This window comes from Triticum urartu, chromosome 1A, assembly GCF_056163025.1.
Source record: "Triticum urartu cultivar PI428250 chromosome 1A, HENAU_Tu73, whole genome shotgun sequence".
Classification (NCBI taxonomy): Eukaryota; Viridiplantae; Streptophyta; class Magnoliopsida; order Poales; family Poaceae; genus Triticum; species Triticum urartu.
Window position 1 is genome coordinate 192,415,280 of NC_141873.1, and position 10,167 is coordinate 192,425,446.

The 10,167-nt window shown below is 43.5% G+C and overlaps 1 long non-coding RNA gene across 1 annotated transcript; it reads right to left on the reverse strand.

Annotated features, from left to right (window-relative positions):
• Nucleotides 1–4,092: 4,092 nt before the first annotated feature.
• On the reverse strand, nt 4,093–6,839 carry LOC125524983 (uncharacterized). The gene is made up of 4 exons (XR_007291106.2): nt 6,562–6,839; nt 5,710–5,840; nt 5,098–5,243; nt 4,093–4,493 (listed from the first exon to the last, which is right to left on the reverse strand). It is a non-coding gene; the product is annotated as an uncharacterized LOC125524983 (long non-coding RNA).
• Between the last annotated feature and the right edge of the window lie 3,328 nt (nt 6,840–10,167).

Below are 10,167 nucleotides of genomic sequence, written 5' to 3' on the forward strand. Positions count from 1 at the left end.
CAAGGAGATGGAGATTGCAATGATAAGAGCCAATGTCACGGAAGATGATGAGCAAACAGTGGCACGTTTCTTGAATGGACTCAATCATCCCATCAAGAAGATCGCCGACTTCCAACCATACTCAAATCTCATCGAGCTAGTGCACCAAGCTACCAAAGCGGAACGCCAAGTGCAAGATGATTTCAAGTATGCCATGTTCTCATCCAAGTCCTACGGCTTCTCCCACAACCAAGCTTCAACGAATCCAACACCGTCTACAAGACCTTCTACTTCCAACATCGACAAGTCGACTTCCAAGAAAGCTTCGTCAACTACAAGCCATCCTCCTATGAGAAACTTCAAGCCGAGAGATTCATCATCATCAACCCCAACCGATGAGACCGTCAAGATGAGTTCCTTCAAGTGTTTCATTTGCGGAGGCCGAGGCCACAAGTCCTACGAGTGCACCAACAAGCGAACCATGGTCTTCAACGATGATGGCACTTATGACTCCATGAGCGAAGGAGAAATGGAAGCCCTCGAGCAAGTCGCCATGCATCTCCAAGTGAACAATGAAGAAGAACAAGTCTTTTGCGATGAAGACTCAAGTCGCGCACTTGTTGTCGCCAAAGTCTTGACCCTCCAACATCACCAAGAAGAAGACCAACGATGCCACATATTCCACACCAAGGCCGGCATCAATGGATGATCCGTCAAGGTCATCATCGATGGAGGAAGTTGTCATAATCTCGCAAGCAAAGAGCTTTGCTCCAAGCTCCAATTGCCCAAGACGAAGCATCCACATCCATACAAAGTGCAATGGCTTAGTGACTCCGGCACCATCCAAGTCGAGCACCGAGTACAAGTCTCTTTCAAAATCGGCGCCTATGAAGACACCTTGGAGTGCGACGTCATTCCAATGACCGCTTGTCATCTTCTCCTTGGACGGCCATGGCAATTCGATAGAGGAGTTGTCCACAACGGCCGAACGAACCACTACATCTTCAAGATGAAGGGCAAGGAGTACATCCTCCGTCCAATGTCGCCAAGTCAAGTGATCGTCGAGAAGCAAGCCACCCATCGTGGAGATCATAGTGAGAGAGCGAGCCACCAAAAAGAGAGTGAGCGCCACAAGACAAAATTGAGTGCCTCCACGATGAGCGAAAACAAGAACCTAGTTCTATTTGCCACCAAACGTGAGATGAGAGAAGTGTGTGAGAACCCATCTAGTGTCCAACACTACGTCCTCGTGTCCAAGGACAATGCACCACAAACTAACACTTCTCACACTCTTCCTCTAGTGTTGTCTTCTCTTTTGCAGGAATTTCAAGATGGTTTCCCCGATGAGCTACCTCCAGGTCTACCTCCTCTACGAGGCATTGAGCACCGAATCGACCTCATCCCCGGAGCACCTCTTCCGAACAAAGCTCCATACCGTGTCAACCCCGACGAAACAAAAGAAATACAAAGGCAAGTAAAGCATCTCATAGACCATGGACATGTGCGTGAAAGTTTGAGCCCGTGTGGCGTTCCGGTCATTCTTGTGCCAAAACGTGATGGTAGTTTTCGCATGTGCTCCGATTGTAGACCTATCAATGCTATCACCGTTCGCTATAGGTATCCCATTCCACGCCTAGATGATATGCTTGATGAGCTTAGCGGTGCCAGTATATTTTCCAAAATTGATCTTAAGAGTGGTTACTATCAAATTCGCATACAAGAGGGTGATGAATGGAAAACCTCCTTCAAAACCAAGTTTGGTTTGTATGAGTGGTTAGTCATGCCTATGGTTCTTTCGGAAGCACCGGGCACTTTTATGCGCCTCATGAATCATGTCTTTCGCCCTTACATTGGTATATTTGTTGTGGTCTATTTTGATGACATTCATGTGTTTAGCAAATCTATCAACGAGCATGTCACCCATGTCCGCACCGTTTTGCAAACTCTTAGAAAAGAGCGCCTCTATGCTAATATGGAGAAATGCCTTTTTGGTGTTGATAAGCTCGTTTTCTTGGGTTTTGTTGTTTCTTCTAAGGGTGTTCATGTTGATGAGTCCAAGATTAATGCTATTAAGACTTGGCCGCAACCAACCAACTTGCATCAAGTGCGTAGTTTTCTTGGCCTTACGGGTTTCTATCGTCTCTTTGTGAAAGATTTTAGCACCATTGCTTCGCCTTTGCATGCTTTGAGCAAGAAGAATGCGCCTTTTATTTGGGGACCATCCCAAGATACCGCATTCAATGAGCTTAAGAATTTGCTTACTCATGCTCCCGTGCTTGCTTTACCCAACTTCGACAAGCCTTTTGAAATTCATTGTGATGCTAGTGATAATGGCATAGGAGGTGTGTTAACGCAAGAGAAGCGCCCCATAGCTTACTTTAGTGAGAAACTTTTCGGAGCGCAACTCAATCATCCCATCTATGACAAAGAGCTATATGCTTTAGTCCGCGTTTTGCATGAATGGGAACATTACCTTCGTCCCCATGAGTTGATCATTCATACCGATCATGAGACCCTCAAGTATCTTAAGGGTCAAACAAAGTTGAACAAGCGTCATGCTAAATGGAGTGAATTTATTGAGTCTTTTCCCTATGTCATCAAGTACATCAAGGGTAACGGAAACATCGTAGCGGATGCATCTTTTGCTACTCCTTATGCCAAGTGTTTTGTCGAATACATCTTGGGAACGCTATTACATCAAAGACGGCTATCTTATGAGGGCTAACAAAATTTGCATCCTTGAGTCCTCTCTTCGTTTGTTGCTTTTGTAGGAATCTCATGTTTGAGGCTTAATGGGACACTTCGGACGCGACAAGACGTTCGCCACGCTCTCGAAGAGATAATTTTGGCCAAAGATGTTTCGGGACGTCAATCGTTTCACCAACCAATGTTCTACATGTCGCAAAGCTAAGTCCAAAGCTCAATCTCATGGCCTCTATATGCCTTTTGCCAATTCCATGCCCACCATGGGAAGAAATTAGCATGGACTTTGTACTTGGTTTGCCTAGGACTCGAAATGGGAAAGATTCCATATTTGTCATTGTGGACCGTTTCTAAAAAATGGCACATTTTATTCCTTGCAACAAGATAGACGATGCTTCACATGTTGCTAATCTCTTTTGTAGGGAAATATTGTGTCTCCATGGTGTGCCAAAGACTATCGTTTCGGACCGCGACGTCTAGTTCCTAAGCTACTTTTGGAAGATCCTATGTGCCAAGCTCGGAATCAAGCTACTCTTCTCCACGGCGTAGCATCCTCAAACCGACGACCAAACGGAGGTGAACAACCGCACACTCTCCGCTCTACTTCGAGTACTCATCAAGAATAACATCAAGGAGTGTGAGGAGTGTCTACCTATCGCCGATTTCGCCTACAACCGTGCAAGACACTCAACAACCGGCAAGTCCCCCTTCAAGGTCGTCTACGGATTCAACCCTTTGTCCCCGTTGGACATTCTCCCTTTCCCACTACAAAAGCGCATCAATATGGACGCAAGTGCACGCGTGAACCATCTCAAGAAGGTGCATGAAGATACAAGGCAAACCATCGAGTGCCAAGTACAACGACTTGCGACCAAGTGCAAAATCAACAAGCACCCAACGAACGCAAGGAGCGCTTCCCCAACGAACACAAGTCCAAACTTCGGCCACGAGCGGATGGACCTTTCAAGGTGCTCGAACGCTACAACAAGAATGCCTACAAGATCGACATCCCACGCGACAAGTACTCCGTGAGCGACATCTTCAACGTCAAAGATCTCTCGCCCAACCATGGTGATCAGGATTTCGATCAGAGGTCAGATCTTCCCCAAGGGAGGGGAGATGATGCGGAGCATCCCATAATCATCCCCATGGACGTTCCTACACCTCCAACGACACCACACTACTAGGAAAAACACTACCAGTAGCGTGGGGTTTTTGCATACCAGTAGCGCGGGTACCCGCGCTACTGCTACGGTGCTACAGCTATTTTTTAGCAGTAGCGCGTTTTTACCCCGCGCTACTGGTAAATGATGATAGCAGTAGCGCTTGTTTTGAAACAACCGCTACTGGTAAAGGATGATAGTAGTAGCGCTTCTATGATACACCCACACTACTAGTAACTAATTAAGATTTAAAAAATATAAAAATCTACCTATTCCAGTGTAGACATACATTTCATAGTACTCACATACATGCATTTTATAATACGCACATTTTATGCATACAGTCAATCATACACATCTACTATAGATAATTAATACATACATATTTATATATATATACAATATACACCACGCCTATAGGTCATCGTGGCTGGCGCCTCCACAAGCCCGTGTTTGATGGTGTTGATGTCGTCATCATCGCCGCCGCCGCATCACCGTGAGGGTGCCGTCGTCGTCGTCGCCACCGCAGCCCCGTGACGATGTCGATCTCGTCGTCGTCATCGTCGCCGCTGCAGCCCCATGTTGATATCATCATCGTCACCGCCGCAGCTTCGTGTCCATGTGTTCCCTACTAGGAACTCACAAATCCTGGAATTAAACAATGAACCAAGATATTGCTAGGCATGACCACAAGTAAAAGGAGATAAGGAATTCCAAGGAAGTACGAAATCTTGTTATAGATTCTGAATACAAGCTTTTGAGGCAAATTGCAACAAGTAAAGGCTGTGCACCAAGTAGAAATAATTCCCAGGTCATTCGCAAGCAAGCAAGCAAGAGGGCATCAGCAAATTGCATCAGTTCAACCAAATAATATATTACAATTCACGCTCATTAAGTTAAGATTCCTTCTCATCTAGCAATTTAAAGGGGCTCATGCCAAAAATACATGCTTAATTCCTCACTAGCTATTCAAACTAAATGGTCCAGTAATGCACATGGTTACCATGGATAAAGTTGCAATTCCTAAAGTTGATCATCTCTTCGTTTTGCGAGGAAAAGGTATCATTTTTAGAAAACGTACAACTACAAATATCTTCTTATGATCTTAGCTAAGCGATACAGTTAAAAGATAAACATGCACAATCAATTTTTTTTAGAATATAAACAAGCACAATCAATATGTGAAAACACCAACTCTTTACATAAAACAAAGATGGAGCATTCGGATATTCAATCATTATGTGGCACTAACCCTCTTGAGAATGCTGACTCTATCTCTACAATCGATCCATAGCTCGCTCATTCTCATGTTCATCTATCTCATGTGAAGAATAAGCCGGTGCTCGTATTCCACTTTCTTCAATGCCATCAAAGAGAGCAGTTCTAGTGCTTCGGTAGCTATGAAAAGTGTAGAGAATAATTATATAAGAATGCATATAGATTTGTCAAGTGCAAAAACTTCTTATATCTATTCTGTTTTATTTCTATAATTGTACATAAAGAATTGATTACGTTGGTTCTATAGGTACCATCTTCCTTCTTCTGTTCACATAGAAGAAAAGCCTATTGGTCAGCCTAATCATGACCACCTTAAGATTTTTTATAAATGCACACAAGATCACTAAAAATATATTTAAATTATTCGCAACAGATAAAAGTGCCTAGTTCTGATTCATCTACTAGCCAACAAACTAAATGGTGCTTCAGATTTGTAATTATGTGACTATGTTGCGGACCCCTTGCTCATCGTATGATTAAAATAGAACCTTAGCAGACCCTGGAGTCGGTTGCTTTAGATGTTCAGTTATATTCGGAAAAGCATGATGTCTCTTCAAATGAAATGGTTACTGAAAAAGGATCTCACCTTGTTCTAGCAGATCACATGTAGTGATCCATAAACATAGTAAATGTTCTCTAAAATCATTGGATCCGGCTTCGTGGTTCCATAGGATGGTGATACAAACGCATGATTTTTTTGAGAATTAAGTAGCAAACCTGCAACGCACAACAGAGATCAAATGTTAGCAAACCTGCTGCTCGTCCTAAAGCTAGTTTTGTCATTTTTTTATGTACTAAAATCTTTTCATCGGTCATCACTCAAGGAAGCTTTTCATTATTTTACTCTCCAGTATGTGAATGCAGTGAAATTACTCCTCCCAACGAATACAAATAGAGCTGCCTGATTTTTTTACAGCAGTAATTCTTTCGAATTGTTGTAAAATCTTTGCATCTCGCACATCAAGGAACTTCAACTAAATATAGTGTCCTTGCACGAGCTGTGTCCAACTAAATGTTATTATTTGCTAATGAGCTGAACTCTGTAATGAAGACAGAAGCCGATACAGAAAGACATCCATGTCTAATTGATTGGAGTAATAGTGCTCAACAAGTCTAATTGTATATTTCTGCTCTGAAAAAGCATACCAGGCCCTTTCCACCTTTCCTCTGTTTTAAAACTCTTTCTATTTAAATCATTTTATCACAACTTCATAACCATTCAATATTTCACCTTTGCATAAGCACAAACAGGTTGTGCACGGAGGAAGGAACGTAGTGGAACAGAAGGAAAAAAAGGCTGCTAGGCATAAACACAAACAGGTTGCGAGCAGTATTGCACGGAGGAAGGAAAGTAGTGGAACAGAAGGGAAAAAAGGGCAGGGAGAGAAGGAAGAAGGGGAGAGGAGAGGGAATGAATTGAGGGAAGATGAGATCTCACCGCGCCGGAGTTGGACGCAGCCGAAACCCTAGCCACGAGGAGGGGTCGTGCGCGAGCGCTTGCTGCCGCGAGGAGCAGATTTTGCCAGAGGGAAGGAAGAACCGTCGCGAGGAGAGCTCGTGGGTGTGCTGCGCTTCGGCGAGGGCCGCCGGAAGTAGCCGGAATCGCCCGGCGTTGGTGGAGGCGGCGAGGGTTCGTGGGAGGCAGAGGAGAAAATAAGGGAACGATGGAGGCTGTTCGCTGGGCTGGGTTGGTTGTCTCGATGTGCTGGGCTAGTTGTAGCGCATTACGTGACCCGCGCTACGACTATGTTTCGCTACTAACATCACTTGTCTGCGGGGCACGATCGAGGATATTTACTAATAGCATGCTTAAAAGAAACCAACGCTACTGATAAGCCATACCAGTAGCATTGTAACGACCAGATCTCAAACAGTCTGATCTCTGTGCTCCGGTGTCATCCCTGGATCAGTAATGCTGACACCACACGGTACTCGGAGGAATTATAGCAGAGTTGCAATCACACACTTATTACATCGAGTGTTTCAAAAGAGAACTTATTACAATAAATATGGCTTAAGGCCATCTAATTACGATAACAGCTGAAGGCTTGGAAGATAAGTGAGTCCATCAACTCCAATGGCATCACTGTGTATAGAACCACGACCTAAAAAATCTTTAATCATCGTCCGAAAAGTCTGCAACATTAACATTGCAGCCCAAAAACGGGTCAGCACATGGAATATGCTGGCAAGGTAACACATAGAGAGTAATGGAATGCAACAGCTATACTATATGCATATTTGGCTGGTGGAAAGCTCTATGGTTACAGTTTTGCATAAAGCCAATTTTTCCCTACTTCAAAAGGAATAAATTTTATTACTATCATGGTGGTTGTTAAACATTGAGAATGGTTGACAGCATTCTCAATCCCAATTAAGCATCATCATTAACCCAACAACATTAATTTTAGAGTAACATGTTGAGATTCACATGATAATCCAGATACTAGATACTCAAGATGTCCATAACCGGGGACACGGCTAATCATGATTAGTTTGTTACACTCTGCAAAGGTTTGCGCACTTTTCCCCACAAGACTCGATCGCCTCCGTTGGATTTCTCGCACTACATGGTGTTTGAGAAATGGATGACCGAGACACAGTCTTTCAGAAGCGTTAGCACCTTACGATGGATAGACCGGTACACCTACTTTCCCCTACATCTGCTAGTCTACCCTGTAAGAGTTCGCACGACTTAATCAACTATGCCAGAGCCCATAATGGCTTGTGGCTGCACACGGAAGTTTCTAGTTTGAAAAATCTCATGATCCCTTTGATCCTAGGTGGCGGTCGAAAAGAAAATAGGCATGTCCTGAAATACCCAGGTGCCTCAATCCACCCAGATGTGTATTTAAGTTGCCACCTTAGATAAACCATTAATTATCAATCTCACATCTGTCATGGATTTCACTCACCCAATCCACGTCTACTAGCATAGCATGGCATAATAAGCAAACGTAGAAGTAACTCCCAAAGGTTTGATAATAAACAGGTAATAGGTACTACCTCATCTACTTCCCATCCCACAGTTTAATTTGATCCTGATCATGCAATGTGTGAAGATTGATCTAATGCAAAAAAACTGGGTTGTAGAAAAGGTATGATCAAAGTGTTACTTGCCTTGCTGATGATCCGCGAAACCTAACGATTCGAAGTAACAGGCGGCGCACTCTGGGTACTCTATCGCAGGCAAACAGACAAGCATACAATAAGTACTCATCTAATGCACAGGTAAAACTCAAATAAGAGATCTAACCAGAAGGTTCAACTTAAGAACTCCGGTTGACAAAAGGAATCAAATCGAACGAAGCAAAGAAAGTCAAACGGCGAAAGAAAACAACTTCGTTCTAGTAATCTGAAGCTAAGTCAAATTTTACAGTAGCAAAAACTTGTTTAAGTTGATTATTCGGATAGAGGGTTTCGAGACGAAACTCTAGGCGCTTGAATCGCCTGATTCCGATAAACGAGCGAAAAGAAAAACTAAAACGAAATTCGGATCACCAATCGCGATCAGAAAATAACCGCGCAAAAATCTGACGAAAAAGAAAAATGGCAAACGGATTTTTTTTTAATAAAAACGGCACGGATTTCGAGGTGCAGCGAACCTCGGGCGACGCGCGGCTCCGGCGGATCGGCGGCGGGGCGGCGGCGGCGGCTGGCGGCTAGGGTTAGGGTTCGGGCGGCGGCTGGTGGTGGACTGGCTCGGGCCCGAGGCGCGACTTATAAAGCCCCCCGGCCGGCAGAGTCCTAGCCGAGTACGGCCCAAAGACGGTTGCGTTTTTTTTTGCTCAGAAGAAAAATAAAAAGAAATACTAAACGGACTCCAAAAATCCCGAAATAAATTTTCCCGGGCTTCTAAAATCAAGCCCGACAAAGTGAACATTTATTTGGGCCCTAAATGCAATTTTGAAAAACACGCATTTTTCCTAATTCAAATAAAAACTACAAAAAACTCCGAAATAAAACTATTTGATTTTTTATTAAATCCTCAATATTTCTATATTTTGGGAAATTCATTTTATTCCCTCTCTCATATTTTTGTAATAGAAATAATTGATGATAAAATAAATCAAATCAAATGATCCTATTCTCAAAATTTGAGAAAAACTCAAATATGAAAATAACGAAATCCCCAACTCTCTCTGTGGGTCCTTGAGTTGCTTAGAATTTTCTAGGATCAAAACCCAAAGTAAATAAAATATGATATGCATGATGATCTAATGTATAACATTCCAAATTGAAAATTTGGGATGTTACAAACCTACCCCCCTTAAGATGAATCTCGCCCTCGAGATTCGGGTTGGCTAGAAAATAGGTGAGGGTGGTCTTTGAGCAAATCTTCCTCTCGTTACCAGGTGGCTTCATCCTCCGTGTGGTGGCTTCACTGAACCTTGCAAAACTTGATAACTTTGCTGCGAGTAACTCGGCTGGCAAACTCGAGGATCTTAACTGGTTTCTCCTCGTAGGTCAAATCATTATCCAACTGAATAGTTTCCAAAGGCACTGTGTCTCTCAATGGTATGTCAGCCATCTCCGGTGACACTTCTTTAACTGGGAAACGTGGAACGCATCATGAATTCCTGACAATCCTTCGGGCAATTTCAACTTGTAGGCCACTTCTCCCATACGCTCCAAAATTCGATATGGTCCTATAAATCGTGGCGCTAACTTCCCTTTAACCCCAAAATGCTTTGTTCCCCAAAGTGGAGATACTCGAAGATAAGCTCTGTCTCCAACTTTGTAAACTGTCTCCTTGCGTTTAGAATCTGCATAACTCTTCTGTCTGGACTGGGCTACCTTGAGCCTATCGCGAATCAACTTCACTTTCTGTTCAGACTCCTTAATCAAGTCAGGTCCAAATAACTGGCGGTCTCCGACTTCGTCCCACGACAACGGTGTCCTGCACCTCCTTCTGTACAAAGCTTTGAAAGGGGACCATCTTCAAACTGGTTTGGTAACTGTTGTTGTAAGAGAACTCTACATATGGCAAATTATCGTCCCAACTAGATCCATAATCTAGCGCACAAGCTCTCAGCATATCCTC